General features: G+C 38.5%; 1 pseudogene; it reads left to right on the plus strand.

The window, feature by feature from the left end:
* Positions 1-735: 735 nt before the first annotated feature.
* Positions 736-21,684, plus strand: part of LOC122204527 — a 54,341-nt pseudogene continuing 33,392 nt past the window's right edge.

Genomic DNA, 21,684 nt, shown 5'->3' on the forward strand with positions numbered 1-21,684 from the left:
TCACCCTTGTCTACGTGGCAGGTCACGGAGCAGAAAGATAGCTTCAGAAAAGCACCTTTACAAGCAGGCTGGGAAGTCCAAGGATGGGCTATCTAACAACCAATTAGATATTCACTACATGGCTTATAATTCACCAAGTACGTTTTAATAATAATTTAATTTGGTTCTCAAATGATGACAGATCGCTCTTTATGAAATTCTCGATATCACTTTCCACTTCATCATTTTATTTTTGTTGATCTAATGAAATTTGGTTTTATATTTTTAGTGCCTGACCTGGAGTGGGAGAGGTTCAGTAAATGGTTGTTCAAAGAAAGTATGACTAATTCCGCAGGATACTTAGATGAGAAAACTGAGACACCCTTAGGTTAAGTGACAAGACAAAGGTCCCCCAGTCAATGAGTCAGCTTCTGTAGTCTCCATCCCGTTCCCAATGACCGCACTGCCTTGTACATTGAATCGTCCTCTTCTTCTATCGTGTCAGTGACTGACATGGAAAGGTTCAGGCTGGTGGTGAGAAGAGGGACAAAGACGTAGCACATTTTACAAGAATTTGATTTTGCTCTCTTAGTGCATCAGTTAAGAATGTCTTTCAACGAACTGCAAAGAGTCTGTACTCTTCCTTTAAATGTTTCAAGAAATAAAGACTACTTAGTCTCTGCTTAGAATAGAAAAACTAAGGTTTATGCTCTTAACTCTTTAGTGCTTTCTTTCTGAAAATGATATCCAAGTGACATGGCGATCACTCCTGGGGAGGTGGCTACTTGTACCATAACTTTGGCAATGGTTTTGTTTTTGTAAGAGCGCCAGGGAGCAAGGGGAGAAAGCAGGTGTCTCCTCCTGGATCATGGTCCTTTCCCATCATAGGGAATCTTCTGCAGTATGGAAACTATCCTTACTTTACATTCATGGAAATGAGAAAGAAATATGGAGATGTCTTTCTCATCAAACTTGGCCTGGTGCCTGTCCTGGTAGTGAATGGGATGAAAATGGTGAGGCAAGCACTACCTCAAGGATGGACCGTGTTTTGCAGACCAACCCATCATGCATGCATGTTCTTTGCTGGCAGAAAGACAGAGTCTTTCATTTTCAAGTATGGAGAAAGTTGGAGGCTTTATTAGAAAGTTGCCCTTAATGCTTTCTGAACTTTTACTAAAACAGAAAAAAAAAAAAAGTCCTCCACTGTCTTTGCTTACCCGAGGATCAGGTCATCAAGAAGTTTCTGAGCTGGTAAAAGTCTTTGAAGAATTGACTTCCAAGAATGGAAGCTTTGCCCCCAGAAGTGTTATCACACGTGCGGGGGCCAATGTTCTCCGTGCCCTTTGCTTTGGCAGGAGATGTGACAGCAGTGATGTGATGAGGAGTTTCTCAGAATAGATAAAATGATCACTTACTCAAGATCTGCAGTGAAGTTAATCCTGTTGATTTCGTACGTTTCCATTACCTTCCACTATGAATTATAAATGCACCTCAGGAGGTTTATCAGGCCCTGAATCAGTCTATTGTACCACATGATCATCTTATTACATGTGATAATGTAAGGATTTAAATTCATGCCAGGATGAGGGTTTTGGTGAAAAGTAAATGATAATGGTGAGATACACTGAGTACCCAGAAAGTTGTATGTATTCTTCCTTGGTTCTTCCACTATAATTTTTCTAAAGTGAACCTTACCCAAACTAGGAGTAAATTTGAGGTTTGGTCAGTGAGATCATAGGGGAGTATTACTTGGTTCTCATGTAGGGACCCTAAGAAGAGCTCTGAATTCTTTGAGAACTCAGAAAATTTTCCCAGTTGGGTGTATAAGGCAGAGACTTGAATTGTGAATCTATAATTGGCTGATAAATGATGACCAACAATGGAGATGAATTCCTTGGAGAAATGAACGAATGATTTAGTTTCTCCCATTTTACATCTGAAACTATGAGGTCTCAGATATAAAGTTATCAGCATATTATTTCAGAAGGTGATTTAAATAGTCACAAAAATTATTCATCAGGAAGCTTCCAATTTACTCCTAAACCCTACTTGAGTTCCCTGACTATATGCAAACAAATTTTGAGATTGTAATACAGGCAGAAGTGGATCTTTCTTATGAGCCAGTGAAATCTTTGTTGGCCCAATCTGATGGTCCACACAAGAGTAAGACATCTCTTAAAATACGTTATGTATTAGAAAGAATCCTAGTTCTCAGGGTCCGATTTGCTAAGATGAGGGCATCAGGGGAAAAAAAAACATAAAAAGGCAGATAATTGAGTAAATGAAGAAGTGTGAAGAATAAAGTCCCCTCCAGTTAAAAGAAGAGACAGAAACAAGAAATAACCAGAAAACAATCTGTTTCAAGGTACCAGCTGGAATTCTAGATCAGGTACAGTAAGTAAATGAATTTCTTAAGTTCATACATTTTTCTCTTATTCCCTAATAGGCTTCAGCCCCATGTCTTTCTGTATGGTGATAACAGTTAACTCCTTACAATAAATAGATTTGAAAATCTCTTATCATAATTCATTGTCTAGCAATTTCTCTGAAGTAAGTTAACCTCTAATTTTTATAAGTGTGCTTCCAAACGTAGTACTTTTTAAAACACTTTTAAAATGTTTTTATTTATTTTTGAGAGAGAGAGAGAGAGAGAGAGAGACAGAGCACGAGAGGGGGAGGAGCAGAGAGAGAGGGAGACACAGAATCCGAAGCAGGCTCCAGGCTCTGAGCTGTCAGCACAGAGCTCGACGCGGGGCTCGAACTCACACACCGCGAGATCATGACCTGAGCCGAAGTCGGATGCTTAACTGACTGAGCCACCCAGGTGCCCCTGTTTTGTTTTTTGTAATGACTGAAATACGCTTCCAGGAGAAAATGGAGTTTGGTAACTTTTCTATTTTATACTCTCAAGATTGAGCGCTACCATTGACCAGCAAAATTGGTTGCAGGTTTAAAATGATGTACTTATATTCCTTATATTCCTAATCTAATTAGGTTCATTCAAGTTCTGTGGTGCTCTCACCCTTCATGGGTGATGTGGAATGTAGTTGGAGATAAATAATCATGCTAAGGTTTGACCCCTCAGGACGACATCCAAGCCATTGCCGATGCCCTGGTTAACGCATGCCACAATGACTATGCTACCACGGAAACAGCCATCTTAACTGATGCTGAAATCATAAGCACTGTGAATGAGCTCTTTGGAGCTGGTAGGTAGGAGTATTTGTCAATATGGAAGGCAAATAAAGATTAATTGCGATTTTTTTGTCAACCACTGTTCACGGTTCAGAGCCCTTTTTCGATACTGGCCATTTCATATAGCTGATCTCACTGTGTAAACCATTTAGTATTATGCCTTTTTCCCAAGTCATTCAGAAAACTACGTGTTCTGCTCAGAGTAGAGACTTGAGTTAACATAATCCCCAGTTCTAGTGCATTATATTGTTCAGGCAATGCCTGGCTGTGTTTTCTGGTTGGTTATTTCATTCCCCCACCTCCCACTTCCAGGACTTTCCCCAACCCACTGGCATTTATTCTTGATCTGTGTAAAAAGTTGTTTTTGTTTGTTTTACGCATTGTTTTATTTTTTGTAACGTTTATTCATTTTTGAGAGACAGATAGAGAGTGCAAGTGGGGGAGGGGCAGAGAGAGACACACACAGAGAGAATCTGAACCAGGCTCCAGGCTCTGAGCTGTCAGACAAAGCCGGACGCGGGGCTTGAACTCAAAGTAGGGGCCAGCGGACTGAGCCACCCAGGCGCCCTGTTTTATGCATTCTTGTAGAATAGGCTTTCTATTGCCATGTATTACCATCTATTCTTATATTATCGTGACCTTTAATTTATATAAGTGCCCTTTTATTTACATCTCAATCTATTTCTAACTTTTTCATGAAGCCCTATATTTCTGAGAGCCAATTATGATTGCCAGGTGTATTTCTCCTGTGTTGTTTCTAACGGTTACATAATATTCCGTGGCATGCACCCCCCACATTTTATCCATCTGCTGTTTTGGGGATGGATACCTGCCTTGTTTGCAAATTTCAGCCTGCACAGATAATGCTGATATTGAATATCTTGCTAATGCTAAAATGACCATCTTTATACATCAGTTTTTGCCTCCTTTTGAATGATAGCCTTATGCTAAGAAGCAAACTTTCTGGCTCATCTAATAAAATGAGTCTTGAGTTTTTTATACAGAGTACCAAAATCCTTTTCAGAAGGATTGTACTAGTCTACACTGTCACCATACTGCTATCATTCCTAAATTTCATAGTTTTTAAAATCATTCTTACCTACCAAATTTCTTATAAGTTCTATTAGGTATTAGACTGCAGGAAGCAAATTCTTTTAACATTACGACAAAGAATACTAAAGATGTTTTAGCCGTTTAATTAAAAAAATTTTTAATGTTTATTTTTGAGAGGGGGGAGAGGGGCAGAGAGAGAGGGAGACACAGAATCTGAAGCAGGCTCCAGGCTCCGAACTGTCAGCACAGAGCCCGATGAGGGGCTCGAACCCACAAACTGTGAGATCATGACCTGAGACAAAGGGGGATACTTGACCAACTGAGCCACTCAGGCGCCCCTTAGCAGTTTAATTTTAGATGTAATATTCTTCAAATTCATTTCTTCCTTTCTTCTTTCTATCATACTTACTGGCAGTTTGGTTTATTTTTTTCTAGGGTCTACACAATTATGTTCCTGAATATTCTTTGCAAACAGAAGCATTTGTTTTGATATGCATTATTTTCCATCATGCAAAGAGACTAGCTCCTCTTCCCCATATATATATATATATATATATATATATATATATATATATATATATAAAATTTTGATCATGATTTAAATTTGATGGATATATATGTATATACATATATATTTGATGGCTATATATATATATATATATATATATATGTAATCATGCTGTGCTTAGCATTTCTTCCGCTAACTATCTGATGTTAAATATTAATGTTAGCATTTGTGAGTCATAGCAATGCCTTCAATATATTAAATGTTCAATATGTTGCACAGGTACAAGAAAAAGAATAAGTTACTAACTTGACAACAGGTGGAAGATGTATCAATCGATGAAAGAATGAAGATTTATAAAGAAGTCATATTATTATTACAGTAAGAAAAAGACATTAAACATTGTGAGTTGTGGGAGGCAGCTTAGGGGTGGGCTGTTTGAATTTATGGGATGTGTTGCAATGTTGTATTTTGCTTTCCTGTAGTACTAAGTGGATGCTGCTATGAATGGTTATTTCATCCCCAGGAAAACTTGCACCTTTGTCACGTAAATCGTGACGAATAAGTCGCCAAAATTATTTCTTGGGATAAGATTCTTTTGGTTGTGCCTTTCTTAGGAATTAGTCTGGGGACAATGTACATTCTTTCTAATGACACTTCATTCCTTCTGTTTCTCTTGAAAGAAACTGGAAAGAAACTCAGTTTTTTCTCCTCCATCCTAATGGGAAAGATGGAATCTTAATATAAATTCATTCAGGGCAATCTGATTTCAAAACTGGGCTCACTAGGTGAGGTGGGAACCAAAGATGTCATGGGTTCATCCTCTGCATGGATATGACCAGATGATATTTCAAAATGCAGCCTAAATCCCCTCCCCGCCCCCCGCCCCCCGCCCCAGAACATAGGTCATTATATGCAGGGATTTTTCTTCTCTCAGTTTTTGCTTGCTTTTTGTCTACCCCAGTACCAGGATCGATTCCTGGCGCATAGTAGGCACTCAATAAATAGTTGTTAATAAAATGCAGTTGGAGGCTCACCCACATCAACTATTAATGGGCAGGCTGAGCTGAAGGTGCCTCACACAGTGTGAGAATGATGACGGGGTGCATGGACCCCCACTGTGTGCTGGGCACCGAATTGCAAAGTACCTCCTCTGAGCCTCAACAATAACTTTCAACCAAGCTAAACAAATTGCTTCCGATCATGTGTTCAGCAGATAGCAGAAGCAGGACTCACGTCCAACTGCTTAACTCTTGTTTAATGGACGTCAGATGCTCCATTTGGCCTGGGTTTGATGTTTCCAGTAAACTAGTAGAGATTGCCTTCTTATGCATTCAGCAGGCTATATACACAGTGCCCTGTACAGCTTCTCCTTCTTCATGCAAGATCTCATCTCGCTAAGGTCTCATGCTCAGAGCTGTTAGAGAGGCAGGTGATTTTATCCTGTGTACCTAACTGCATCTTCACAATCTCTGTAACCAGCAAAACAGCAGAATATACATTGCATGGACTGTCCCAATGCAAAACTTATCATCAGTGAGATTGACACATCCATTCTGCAGACCCAGTGATCATACCGAATAAAACTAAGGATTTTTACAAGTCGGTATAAGAAGACATACAGTCAGTATAAATTTAATGGCATTTATTCTCAACACAACCTCAAGTATCCCAAAGGTTCTAGTATCCAAGCATTTATGACTATATTGAATATTAAGTAATGTTCAAACAAACTGAGTTAACACACAGGTGCTAATAAAGAAATACTGTTTGCACGGAGGCACTTGTTTAAGCTAAATAAGTATGTAACTTAAGACTTGATATTAAGGGGAAAGTATTCATGTTTAAAGTAAAACAGAGGTCACAAACTCAAGCACCTACTGAGCAGTGGAAAACGCCCCAAATGAGAGATTTGCACTGGTTGAAGCATGGGGAAGAGGCCATCTGTTCTGTCTAATCCAGCCAGTAAATCATTGTTCCTATATTGCCTGCCCCTTTCATTACAAAACAGAACATGGAAATGCAGATTTTCATGTGGAATCTTCTGATTTTTTAAATGTTAGCAATAATGAATTGCATTTAAAGGATTATCAGAGCAAAAAGAAATTTATTGGAGGACTGAGTACGATTTGTAGGTCTCCAGATCTGTGGCCTCTGGTGCAAAGAGAAAACAATTGTTTTTCTCCTAGACAGACGGGTGACATCTATGCAAAAAGAGGCCCATTACTTTGTAAAGTCAGGTGGGTCCCTCATCTATGGCTTAGGATGTATTGGGAAACATGCTAAAATTAGTTGTCATAGACAAGCCAAATATGGTGTCTGGTAAGAAAAGGTAGAGGGAGGAGGGAGAACCGTATACACAACAGTTTGGGAGCTTTGGGGGACTCCCTCACTCAGGGATGCTTTGGGAGACCTGACTCCCCTCTGTGATGATGTACGAAGCCCACATCCTACACACGTTTGCACCCCAGTGAGAGAAATGGCTCACGGTCTCATCACTCTGGCTCATTTTTCTGAAAGCAAAGGAGATTGAGTGATAATTACTTTTTATTTATACCACAATTTTGGAATATTCTTGTGAGAATTTTGTGGAAGTCTTGACATAAAATTTTTAAAAATTGAAGTGAATGTTCAAATATTTTATTCACTAAGGACTCAAAAGTCATTTCAGTGAAAATTAAGCATAATTATACTAAATCTTCATGACAACTAAACTTGTCAATATACTAAAAGAAACAAAAAGACATTTATATCCGTAATAATTATATATTATATAATAATTATATATGTATAATTATGTATCTCCATAATTAGATACAAATTACACATGCATATATTATGTACATACACATAGTGTGTATATAGAGAGAGATTATATAGAGAGATTATATACATTATATAAATTATATATAGATAGATTACATGCATACATATAGGTTATATATATATATATATACACACACACACACACACACACACACACACATATATATATATAATCTATAAAGGATGTGCCAAAACAAAACATTTCATGCAAAACAAAATTATTGTGGAGAAGTTGGCAGCAAAGGTAAAAGTGATAAAATGACTTCCTTTAAAATTTTTTTTTAATGTTTGTTTATTTTTGAGAGAGACAGAGACAGAGTGCAAGTTGGGGAGGGGCACAGAGAGAGGGAGACACAGAATCCGAAGCAGGCTCCAGGCTCTGAGCTGTCAGCACAAAGCCCGATCCGGGACTCGAACCCACAAACCGTGAGATCATGACCTGAGCCAAAGTCGGATGCTTAACTGACTGAGCCACCCAGGTGCCCCTAAAATGACTGCCTTTTAAAATTTTACTTTTGTCTATTTTATACAGAACTATTTGGGGTGATCCCAACTTATTTAGACCTCAAAGATTTCTAAAAACAAAAACAAAGAATGACAGTCTTAAGGACAAAATGTTGATATTTGGAACAGGACTCTTGAGGCGTCTCAGAGAAAGTATTGCAGGAAATATTCATTTTTATTCATCATTGCAATTTTATTCATCATTCATGCAATTCATCATTGCAGGAGATATTCATTTTTACCACTAAAGTTCTGCAGTGGCTTGAGCTGAAGAAATACCCTGGAGCTGAACTTGACTGGTCACCCAGGTGCGACTTAGCCATGAAGCCAAAACGTACCAACTCTAAACAGAATCTCATTTGGTTTGTGTTCTTAGGTTCTGAGACCGGGTGAAAGATTTCTTGGTGAACTCAGAAAAATTAATGGGGTTCATATTCATTTGACAAGCAACTGAAAGATCCTCTCCAGCTAAACCATATGATTAGTTCCTGTTTTTGTCTATTATACTAATGTAGGAAGTGGTTTTGTAAAGTGTGTGGCACTGCCTTGGTTCTAATAGAAGAGGTTTGTTTCATAAGAATAGGCTAAGAAAATAAGGAAGTGTATGTGATTCAGGGGTTCTTAAGCCCATGTCTCATGTGGTGTCCCACATGTCACCGAGTCACTGAGCAGGAAAGAAGGAAAAGATGAGTGGTGGGTTGAACGAATCTATCTCTTTTATACCACAGCTTCCAACAGAGAAGTACACTTATATATGTTTTAAATATAAGGTTCGAGTACAGAGGTTCCTCAAAAAGGTAAAAATAGAACTGCCCTATGATCCAGCAATTGCCCTACTAACTATTTACCCAAAGGATACAAAAATACAGGTTCGCAGACGTACATGCGCCCCAATGTTCATAGCAGCATTATCAACAATAGCCAAGCTATGGAGAGAGCCCCAACGTCCACTGATTGATGACTGGATAAAGATGTGGTATATAAACTCAATGGATTATTACTCAGTCATCAAAAAGAATGAAATCGTGCCATTCGCAATGACATGGATGGAGCTAGAGTGTATTATGCTAAGCGAAATAAGTCGGTCAGAGAAAGAAAAATATCATCTGATATTCACATGTGGAATTTAAGAAACAAAACAGATGAACAAAAGGGAGAGGGAAAAAAGCCCTGAGAGACTCTTAAGGATAGAGAACAAACTGAGGGTTGCTGGAGGGGAGGGGGGGGATGGGTTAAATGGGTGGTGGGCATTAAGGAGGGCACTTGTTGTGATGAGCGCTGGGTGCTGTGTGTAAGTGATGATTCACTGAATTCTACTCCTGAAGCCAATATAGGACTATATTTTAGCTAACTAGAATTTAAATGGAAACTTGAAAAATAAATAAATAAATGCAGGGTTCAGAATAAGAACAAGGTTCTGGTATTAAATATATTTCTTTTCAGTGGTCTAGGAAATAGATGCTCAAGAGGTCCAGAGAAGGGAGCTAGAGTCACCTAGAACAGCAAAGAACATTTCATAGTGGTAGCAAATGAGCTGTACTCTATTTAGAAAGGTAGTTGAGGCACTTGGGAGACTCAGTCAGTTAAGTGTCCAACTTTGGCTCAGGTCATGATCTTCCGGTTTCTGAGTTCGAGCCCCACGTCGGGCTCTGTGCTGACAGCTCGGAGCCCGGAGCCTGCTTTGGATTCTGTGTCTCCCTCTATCTGCCCCTCCCCCTCTGACACTCGGTCTGTCTCTCTCTCTCTCTCAAAGATAAACAAAAATTTTAAAAATTAAAAAAAAACGTAGAGAAAAGGGCATGAGGGCAGATTTCTTCAAAATCTGTTTTTATATTGGCTCTTATGTTTTCTGTATTAAGAACTTAACCTCCGGGCAAATTGGTGTTTTCATAATGTTACCAATTTCTTTTCACACATGCTAAATACACATGTGTATTCGTTTGCCAGATAACAAAATACCATAGCCTGGGTGGCCTCCACAACAGAAGTTTATTTTCTCACAGTTCTGGAAGCTCGAAGTTCAAGATCAAGGTGTTGGTAGGGTTGGTTTCTTCAAAGGCCTCTCTTTCTCCTTGGTTTGTAGATAGCTGCCATCTCATTGTTTTCTCACACGGCTGTTTCTCTGTGTGCACACATTCCTGGTGTCTCTCTTTTTTCTTAATAGGACACCAGTCATATTAGATTATAGCTTCCTCCTAAGAGCGTCATTTTCACGGAACTATATCTTTAAGGACGTTACCTTCAAATACACTTCCATTCTGAGATGTGGGGAGTTGGGACTTCAACCTATGAATCAGGTGGGTGGGGGGGACACAACATGTTATGAGAAGAAAAAAAAGGATAGCAATTAAAAAAATATTTTTTCAGTGTACTATCCAGCTCTAAGTATGTGTCCCTTGAATTGAATTCGTTAGCGAGTTAAGGCATATAAGGAACAGAAAACAGATAGTTTGAAAGACCTTGTATTTCAGATTGAAGCTTTAAGAAGAGTTGTATTATAAAGGACTTGGAATCAAAGCTGAGAGATAAGAGCATATCTGAGGTCTAATGGAGACGGGGAGGGCCATGGGCGGGGGGGGGTGACTCTAGATAATGACCTCTCAGACCAGGACGTAGCAATGGAAGCCGAGAAGTAAACGAATTCAGAGACATTGAGAATTAGTGTCAGGACGGGGGCTTTCTTTCCAAATATACATAAATTCAGCATTATCCTTGGAAATAAACAAATCGGATTGCTTGTCCTATCTTGTAAAAGCTTTTGAAACTATTTATATTATCCCCATGACAGCGTGTCAAACCGAAACTATTCTTACATTTTTTTCTGTTAAAAAACTGTCAAATCTTCCTTATACTCAACAGTAATGGGTCTGACTACAACACTACAGGAATCTGTTTATCTGGCATTTTCATTAAAGAATTGTGTTTTTCTAACCTCATGTCTTTGCTGGTTTTTCTAAGCAGTAAGCAAATACGATTCTATAGGATTCTATACTTTTAACCGTTGTATTGTAAAAGGTTAATTCACTTTTACTGTGTTCCTAAGATGTAAGTAAATACTATTAATACTGTTACACTAAGGTATAATTAATACTATTAAGCTTTTTGTATAATTCAGAAGTTTACATTTTATGTATTTTTAGAAATATACATAAAACGAGAAGAAAGTTTAAAAGCAAGATAAGAACAACTTTTCTTGGTCATTTAATGTAAGGTAAATGAGTTACTTTTAATTATATGTATTTATCTAGAGGTAATAATACTTTTTATGTAATACAATCAGAAGTGACACAGTGTACCAAAATATTATATGAAATAACTTATATTAACATAAATATCTTAAATAATTATCTGGAAACTACACATAGAATTCTTTATGACCATAGAGCGGTTGATAGTATAGGGATGTATTCATCCAAGATGAGTGAGGCCCCAACAGTCATTATACAAGGTAAAAAGGCAGAATTATAAGAATTATATATCCTGCTACACAAAAATATATATAGATAACTTTGTGCCTTTCTTGTAGCCCCTTGGGGCTGTTTGTAACATTACGAAAATGAAGATCAGCCTGGAAACATTATCCACTGCATAATGCAAGAGAGCATAGAATGTGTCTAGTTCCAAGTGGTTTTCAAAGGAGAAATCTTGCACCAAAATTTATAAAGCTATTTATATGTTCCCGCATTACAATTCTTTAATTTTGTCCCCGTTAAGCCCATAATCAAGGTGTAATAGTAATCCACAAAACAAGTTAAGAAATCAGAACCATTTTGAGAGGCAGAGGGTATTTTACTATCTACATAATTCTTTTTTTATTATTTTTAATGTTTATTTATTTTTGAGAGAGAGAGAGAGAGAGAGACAGAGAGTGAGTGGGGGAGGAGCAGAGAGAGAAGGAGACACAGAATCGGAAGCAGGCTCCAGGCTCCGAGCTGTCAGCACAGAGCCGGATGCGGGACTCGAACCCACGAACCGTGAGATCATGACCTGAGCCAAAGTCGGACGCTTAACCGACTGAGTCACCCAGGCGCCCCTACTATCTGCATAATTCTTAATTGGGCTGTGAAATCTACAGGTGCTTCTGGGCCTCCAGCTATGTGGATACATGACTTGGTATTTCAAATTCACACAGGACTTCCCCCACAAAACCCAAGATTCCTACTTACGACAAACATAAAAGCACCATACTATATACACCTTAAATCAGAAATGGCTAACGGGAGTTGTTTAATGGCCTAACAGGCCATGAAACAAATTTTCTGTAGGGAGTACACCATTGACTTTCTCTTAAGATAAGAATAAAAATGCAGGATGCAGGCAATTGATTTTCTATCGTATACATTTTTAACACTGAGAGAGCCAAAATAAATAAAAATCATAAAACTTTATAGGTCTTCTTCTTTGCTTCAAGCTGTTTATAGAGAGTAGTTTACCTCAATTCAATATGACTATCTAAAGCCCCACCACACATACATATACAACATCCCATGACCTTTATCCTTTACCCCTGTGGACGAAAGCATGTTGAACAAATGAATTTTCCAGGTAGGTGAGATGACCAAGTTCCAAAAGGTGTCTTTTAATGAATCTTAATAAAAGTCTTTCTGGGTTTCTGATGTCTTAAAATGCATTTACTAAACAAACTTTATGTTTTCCAGACTTTATAGTGACATTTATTTCTATAAGGTACTTACTGCCCCGGGCTGAAATCATTTTATGCTCTCTTGGTCATATTTCCACCCTTGCCCCAATACCCGGTTTTACTCATCATCTAAAACATTTTTTTTTCTTAGGTTTATTTATTTATTTTTTTTGAGAGAGAGAGAGAGAGGGAGACAGAGCGTGAGTGGAAGGGGGGCGGGAAGAGGGAGGGAGACTCTGAGCTGTCGGCACAGAGCCCGACGCAGGGCCTGAACTCAGAAATGGTGAGATCATGACGTAGGCTGAAGTCGGAGGCTTCACCAATTGATCCACCCAGGTGCCCCTATTCATCGTTTTAATGCCAACCTCCCCAGCAAGTTCCACAAAACAAGTCTGCTTGGCTCCCCATTGTATCCACAGTGTCCAGCTCTATTTTAGGCACTTAGTAGACACTCAGGACACGGTTTGCTCGATGAATGGCCCTTGCTAAAGTTCCTTTCAGTGGAAGGAAATGTCTGATATTTTCTACTATGGATATTATTTCTGGCTCCTCTGCTCAGAGTTTCACTTCCACCCATAGCCTACGTCTCCTCCGTCTGGAAATCTGTTTTCAACCTTGTCGCACTTGTTTAAGCTCTAAGATGCAGGTCTCATCAATTAAGTCCTTTTTTCCTTACATTTCTATGGCCATAGACTCCAGCCGGAAATTAGCCCCCTGTCTCTTTCCCCAGAACCAGTGTCAAAGTATGTCCTACACATTTAGGAAACTCTCCAAGCGTAACAACTCAAATCTGTTCCAAAAAGTCACTGTGTTTCTTTCACTCTAACCTCTTTGTCTTGTCAATGCACATGGGTATCAGCAGCTATGTCACTGACTTACCAGAAACATAGGTTTTCTAATGGCGTCCGTCACTTCTCCTGCACACTCTGATGGAGAGAAGCTGTCACTACTTTCTCCCTGTCATGTTTACACCCAACGATGAGTGTTGGGATTTACCTAATTTTCAATGGCACACCTGAGAGTTACGGGTATTTTTAAAGCTTCCTTGAAGGTTTGGGGATATTGGAAAGGCCTACCCTCCCCCCACCCAAGATCATGTCCTGTCACCTGTTGCCTGAGCCCAGTCTGTGCCCAGGATCTCATCCTGAACCAATTTCCTGTTCTCTTTGCTTACCATGGACAGGTGCCATTCCATTCTCCCTTACCCCCACCCCCTTTAGACTGCTCACTCCAGCTTTTGCACACTCTGAGCCTCGTATAAAAGAAGCAAACTAGCCTTCTCCCGGTCCTAGAGAGAGGGGGTCAATCTTCTGAAGCTTGCCCCAGGCATAATTTCTGAATCTACACGTCCTACCCTAGGATTAACCCCTGCCAGGGATGACTAAAGTGACATGTTTATTTCATTCAGGGCCAGTCTTAGGTGCCACAGAAGACAGCTGGTCATATGATCTCAAGAGATAGTCACATTGCTGCTCTCCAAAACCTGAGGTATTTATTCTCATTTTTGCCAAAATTAGTGAAATGAGCATTCATCTGGATTGTTTCTACTTCTCTCAAGCTACTGCTGTTTCACTGCCAAGGCAAATGTTCTAACAGTCTTTGAACATTTGTATTGGGCAATGTAGTAGTCATTTTTAAATTATCAACGTAACACAAACCATGGAATAGGCATTGACGGTATCTTTGTGCAGAAAAGGAGGCTCAGAGAGATGAAGTCATATATTTAAGATCGTTCTGCTGGTAAGAATTTAATCCAAGATGAAAATCTATACCAAACCCAATTCAAAGCTTGCATAGTTTCCATGGTGGTAGTAGTTTCAAGAGAACACTCCTTAATTCACGTGAAATCTTGGCAGCTCTTAATATATAAAATTATGTTTCTAGTTGAAAAAGGATCACGAGCTTAGAACTTGGCCTCTTTGTCTCCCATCGTACCCCTCTTAGTGCCAGAAATCTAGGGGCGATATATATCAGCAGGATGGATCTAGGGAAATTGTTTAAGTACGTTTGAAATAATTGAAATACATTCCAAAGTTGCATCGTTCAGAAAATCCATTTCAGGGAGATCAAAGTCCTAAATGAAAACAAAACAAGCCACACGTTGAAGTGTTTAGAAGAAACTATTTTTATAAAAATAAGAAAAACATTCTTAAACCAGGTACAGAAAATGCAATCCATAAGAAAATGGTTACTTCATTTACTACATTGAAATTTAGAATTTCTGCTCCACAAAAGGCTCAATAAACAAAAAGCAAAAACAAAACAAACAAACAAACAAACAAAACAAACAAACAAGCCACAGAGTGGGAAATAATATCGGCAACACATATAACAGACAGGCGAGTTGTATCCAGAATCAAAAAGAATGTATTCAAATCAATATGAAAAAGATCATCAGTACCCCCCCACCCCCAAAAAATGAGCAAAGCAAATGAGTAGGAGGAAAAGAAAAATGGAAAAGGAAAAGCCAAGAAGCATGAGAAATCAAGAATCTCCGTAATAATCGGTAAAGTGCACATTAAAGGACTCTAAACTACCATTTCTCGCTTAGTAGACAGGTCACAATTTACAAGCCTGACAGTATAAAACAGTGGAACTTGGAGAAATGAGGCCTTGCATTCCTTCTTGTGTGGGGGGTGAGGGTACAACCAATATGAAATTTGGAAGTTTTTAATAGACTTGAAGTTGCACTTACTCGGTATTCAGCAATTTCATTAGAGCAACGGTCACGCACACCCACGTACTGTCCACCCCAGCTTGCTTTCTTCTGCTACTGAAAAACTGGAAACAACTTAATGCTTATTAATGAGATGCTTGACAAATGTACTTAGGTTGTCGTCATATAATAGAAACAATAGTATAAACCTGCATACTCGTGTTCCGTGAATCGGGCGTGGGGATAATGAACACAAAATTCGGTACCTTGTGGATTGTGTGTGTACGTTTTTATTGATTGTGCTGTTTGTTGTTATATGGGGAGAGTAAGATGTGATGTAGATCGAATGCTAAGAAAAATCAGATTTTTTTTTTTTTTCCTATTTCAGCTTAGGCTCATGCTCTGGGTAGAGTATCACATTTATTTGAGATTTTAAATTCTCTCTACTTCTGTGAACTCATGTAGAGAGTGAAGAAAGGTTTAAAGATGGCAGATATGTATCATAAAATTCATGGATTTGCTCTAGAGAGTGGGGGACTTTTCAGACTCTCCGACTAGACAAATGAACTTTGAGTTACAACACGAGATTATAGAAGTTTGGCCTTAATTAAATTTAAAAAAATCTGGCAACTGAGAATAAGGAAATAAACAAAACACTGTCCATATAAAACCTTACAAGTCAAGGATCATTCCACTGATGGATTAAGAAGCTCTCCATACCTACAGCACACTTTGGTTTGTTTTTAATGAGTGTTTTCAGGTGCCTATTCTAAGCCAGGCACTTTAGACGCCAGGCATAAAACAGATGACTAAAATACATTCCCGACTTCCCAAAACTCTTTAAGGTAGAGTCAAGTATTGATAATCATGTAGATATGTGTGCACAAGCACACAGTTACATATACATATTTCAATTGTTCTAAGACCGGTCATAAAAATTCAAGCTTCCAATTCTCCCTTCTCATGCAAATAAGTTGGGTGTGTGTTTAAAAATTCCTTTGCAATTTCCTTTTTGTAAAAAGTCCATGACAAGATGAATGTTCTTTTCCGATCAAATGCATTTGTACAGTTCGGTCGATTTACCTCTTTGCACAGCTGGTCACTCTCCTAAGGAGTCTTTACTCTTTCGTACCTCTGCACTAACTTGACCTATTTTCTACTATATTTTCTAGCATCCCAGACTTTGTGGTCCTCACTGGGTCTCAGGGTGTCTCTAAGTGTTCTGCCTCCATTTTGACCTTCATCTGTCTGTTTAGAGTTGCCAAGAAGTTTTGCCATCTCAGAAGAGGTGAGACCAGGCGGTTTAGAATCCAGTACCTCGGGAAGAGAGTTTTGACACCTTTGGAAGGCAGAACTTTGGCTATCATCTTAGCAGTGCTTAGCTTAGTGTCTGGAATATAAAGTCATTTAGCATGTACTCAGATGAATCATTCCCAAAGTATTTATTGGCTATCCACTTCATTGGGCCTTCATGGGCTATGGGAAAGTATTGTGTGAGAAGGCTTTCCAAAATTAAAATTGCTCTGGGCAGTGAAGTGATTTATAAGGTGATCTCTCTTTAGTTAACAATAATCTTACTCTACATATTTCAGAAAACTGAGAAATGGAGCCTAGTATATGAAAACTATCTTTGGAGCAGGAACAGTAATTGTCTTTAATTTTGAATTAAGAATTGTTTTTCTCAAGCTATTGGGCAAGATGATGTGAGTCCAATTACTGTACACCTGGGAAGCTCCTGTTTGTGTTTTTGGTTAAAAATGTTTATAGGGCCCGCTGGGTGGCTCAGTCTGTTAAGTGTCCGACTTTGGCTCAGGTCATGATCTCGTGGTCTGTGAGTTCAAGCCCTGCCTCGGGCTCTGTGCTGACAGCTCAGAGCCTGGAACCTGCTTCGGATTCTGTGTCTCCCTCTCTCTCTGCCCCCCACCCCCCACCCCCCGCTCATGTTCTGTCTCTCTCTGTCTCTCACTAATAAATAAACACTAAAAAAATTTTTAAAAATGTTATAAACTAGTCCTTCCATTTAAAGAAAGTGCACTCGCTCTGTTCTCTTCCTCCCTGTTTTCTGCTCTATACTACAAACACGAGTTTGCTGGGAAACTTTTTACTAAACTATAACATACATACAGAAAAGCACACTAAGGATAAACTTAAGGTTTGATGAGTGTTTAAAAACTGACCACCACCAGCATCTCAGAGCCCTCCATCATTTCATGCCTCCTCTTACAGGTTCCGATCTCTGTACCCCAATGGTAACCATTATCCCAGCCTCAAACGGGATTGTTTGGTTTGTCTGTTTTTTACTTATAAATAGGGGAATCAAACAGCATGTACTTTTTTGGGCTTGACTTCTTTGTAACACCCTGTGCTTTCAAGACTTACCCAAATAGTGCATAGTTTTATTCTACTCACTCTTATTGTTATAGTGTTCCATTAGGTGAATACACCATACTTGACGAATTTTTTTCTGCTAATAGGAGCCACTTGGGTAGTTTTTAGTTTGACTTTATTATGACCAGTGCTGCTATGAACATTTTAGTGTACATTTTTTGGTGAACATATGTATACCTTTCTGTTGGCCACACAGACATAGAACTGGAATTGCTGAGCCATAAAACCTTCATGTGTTTGCCTCTGGAACTTCCAACCAGGTTTTCGGCTTGATTGTTGTCAATCTGTAGCTCCGCCAGCAAGGTGAAAGAGTTCTCTGATTTTTCCACATCCTCTTCAACAATTGCTGTTTTCTGTATTTTTGTTTTAGCCACAGTGATGGCAAACATACCCTAATTAAAGAGGCAGATGGTCAGAACCATCCCTGGTCTGTTACCTTAAATGAACTTGATTTTGGCAATGTGAGCTGGTCCATTCTCTCTTAATGAAATGAATCTAGGGCAGATTGAGTGCATTCATCCACTGAAGTCCTTCAAAAGTGAATGATCTTCCAACCCTCTGCTACCTCCCCTCAAATACAAATGATCTGGGGTCACCGTTACCATGGCCTCCTGAGAAAGTAGTTTTTTGCCAACACTACCTTTTTCTAGTTTCCTTGGAAAGAGATGTTACAGGATTTGTGCCACTAATCAAAAAAATCTCTGCCTTCAAAATATATCTCAGCTATTGCAATGTCTGCGTTTTGTTCATAATTCCAGGATAGTGTGGAACCAGTTATTTGTACCTGTCGATCTTGCGGAATAAGTCTTTTATATTTTTCGGACTGCTACTTTTCACCTCAAAAGTTGGGACCGAAAAACAAAATGTTCTCTCTATTGATTCACATTTCTAAAATTCCTTCTTGGTCAAAAGTATAAGTCTGTTGTCCTTCCAAACTTTTTTCTTTCAGAAAGGAAAAGAAAATCAAGGAGAGAACGTTTTCAGATCCTACTAATTATTTTTCATGGCCTCTGTGCTTCTTTTGCTCTATTTCACCCCATATATTTTCCAACTAATACCATTCTGTTTAGCATGCACTTATTTTCAAGTAAAGACTTGGATTAGTTTTCATATTTTTTCTGAAAGTACCATTTCATTAGAAAGGTATTCTTTTGGTGATAGAAGCTTAAGTCTTAACTCAGAAATTCTTCCAATAATTTGTTTGAGAAAGTTTGAAATTTCTCTTTCTGTCGCATAGACAATGAGGGGACCCTATGAATTCCACAGTGAATTTTAAATGCAATGTTCCTTCAGTAACTAGTCTCTGAAGACAATAGAAACTTTTCTACACATGATTTTTAAATAGATCTTTGAATCCTCTCTTCATTTTGTTTATGGTATCTCTTACCATAAAAATATGTCATTTTTAAATAGCCAAATATATCTAACATTTCCTTTATGATTTTTGAGATTCCTGTCATACTTAGGAAAGCCTAAATTCCCCACCTCAAATTTATACAAATAGCCTCCTACAGATCCTCCCAATATTAAAAAAAAAAAAAAAAAAAAAAAGGGCTCTAGTTCTGTTTCTTTCTGGATAATCAATCACATGAGCACCATTTATTAGATTAGCCACTCCTTTCTAAGTTAGATAAAACCACATATATATTCATCTTTCTGAGGATGCTCAACCATATGTGACTAATATATTTATGTATTTCTCTGCCATTATCATACACTGTTGACTTCAGCGACTTTATAGGTATCCTAGTATCCAGAAGTCTTCCACTTTGCTTTCTTAAATTTTTTTTAACGTTTATTTATTTTTGGGACAGAGAGAGACAGAGAATGAACGGGGGAGGGTCAGAGAGAGAGGGAGACACAGAATCCGAAACAGGCTCCAGCCCCTGAGCCATCAGCGCAGAGCCCAACAGGGAGCTCGAACTCACGGACTCACGGACTGCGAGATCATGACCTGGGCCAAAGTCAGATGCTTCACCGACTGAGCCAGCCAGGCGCCCCCACTTTGCTTTCTTAATTGTTCTTATTCAATATTCATAAATTTCTTGACTACTTTTACAGATCTATTCTTCTACATACATCCCAGAAGCATTCCATGTGATTCCATAGAAAATCTCATTGAGATTCTAATTTGAACTACATAGCATTTATCTATTAATTTCGGAAGTACTGACATTTCTATAGCTCATTGTTATTCAGGTTATTTTATGTATCTCATTTGGATTTCACAATTTAGGTTTTATGTCTTATACTATTCTTGCCATATTTAGGTCTAAGAATGCCATTGTTTTGTCTCCATTGTAAATGGGTATATTTTTTTCCACTTTAGTTTCAAACATTATTGTTAAGACAGAGAAAAAGCTATTGATTTTCATAAAGTGTCCAATTAGAGTCAATCTCAGGAGTCTTTCAGGAGCTACTGGGAAGTGGTCCTCACTTTCCCTCCTGAGCAAGAGATTTTGACAAAACATCTTGTCTTAAGAAACCTGAAAATCAACTCATCATGTGAGCAAACAGAATGTAGAGATGGAGGCATAGTAGATCCTAGGTCTATTATTTGATTTTCTGGAACAAGCAATATCTGAAGCCATTATCCTTGGTCCTTTTCAATTACTCAACCCAATAAACTTCCCCTATTTCCATTTGGTTTTAGCAGGGTTAAGTGGGTCTTATTTACCTTTGCTTATCAAATACAGTGGATACGGAAATTTGAACTTGACCTCTTCCAGAAAACTCTGATGTTGGAATCTTCAGGAAAATGCCAAGCTACACTCTACTGCTACCATGAGAAAAATAACTTAATGGAGTAGAGTCGAACAAAACACAGTTGCTGAAATCTCATTCAAGATGTGTAGGATAAAACCAAAATTGCTTCATTAGAAAGTTGAGTTTTAAGAGATAGAGATACAGTCAAAGGTATGAAGGGCTGCCAAATACAAAACTGTAAAAATAAAGCAAATCGGTTGTATGGAAGGATGATGAAGGGCACTTATATTCTAGTACCTGTGTGATATAAATTTGTATATTAATATTTTGTAATTAATGGAGAGGTGAGAAATTCACTTGACCATAACTACTTCATTCAAGGCAATTTAATTAATTTAAAAAACCAAACACTAATTATAATATGAATAGCATAATTAAGTTCTTTCATTCAAAGAAAATACAGCTTGAACCCACAATGATGTTATGGAGTTTCTTTTACATCCGTCTTGTTTATCCAGCTGACTGGTTTCTTCATTACTGGCCTTCTGACAAATCATTGTACAACTCTGATTTTGTTTGTTGTTTCAGCTTTAAAGGCACATTCAGACCAACCAACGGCTTTCAAATATTTGATCACATTTGAGATTAAATTTTGCTTTGCTTCCTGTTAGAAACGGGTTGAGACTCCAATAGGATTGAAACTGACCATTTATGACTCAGGGTTTCAAAACATAATTTCTGTATCATTTGCTAATTTACCTCTGTGTTATTTCATTTCACTCCACACATTGATTTGAGTGTGATTATGACCCACGCATGGCAGGAGCATCACAGGAAAAAAAAAAATCTAGACAAAGATCTTGCTTTCATGAACCTTAGATTTCAAAAAAGAAAGAACAAATCAATAAATATGCAAATAAAATAAATACGTAGATAAGCCATATAAAGTATGTCAAGTAGTGGTGAGCCCTGCGAAGTAATGCAGGGGAAGGAGGATAGAGAAAGGGCGGGGATGCCCTTTCACGTGACAGTGAGGGAAGTCCCCTCTTATGAGGTGACTTTTATGCAGAGGGTTGTAGGGAATTAGGGACTCAATGGATATCTTGGGGATGCACATTCCAGACAAGTAAAGAAACCCTGAGTCAAGAATATGCTCAGGTGTATAAAGGGGTAGTGAGAATGCCTGGAGGGAGGGAACAGTGTGAGGATGCCCGAGAGACAGAAGACAGG

This window comes from Panthera leo, chromosome D4, assembly GCF_018350215.1.
Source record: "Panthera leo isolate Ple1 chromosome D4, P.leo_Ple1_pat1.1, whole genome shotgun sequence".
NCBI lineage: Eukaryota > Metazoa > Chordata > Mammalia > Carnivora > Felidae > Panthera > Panthera leo.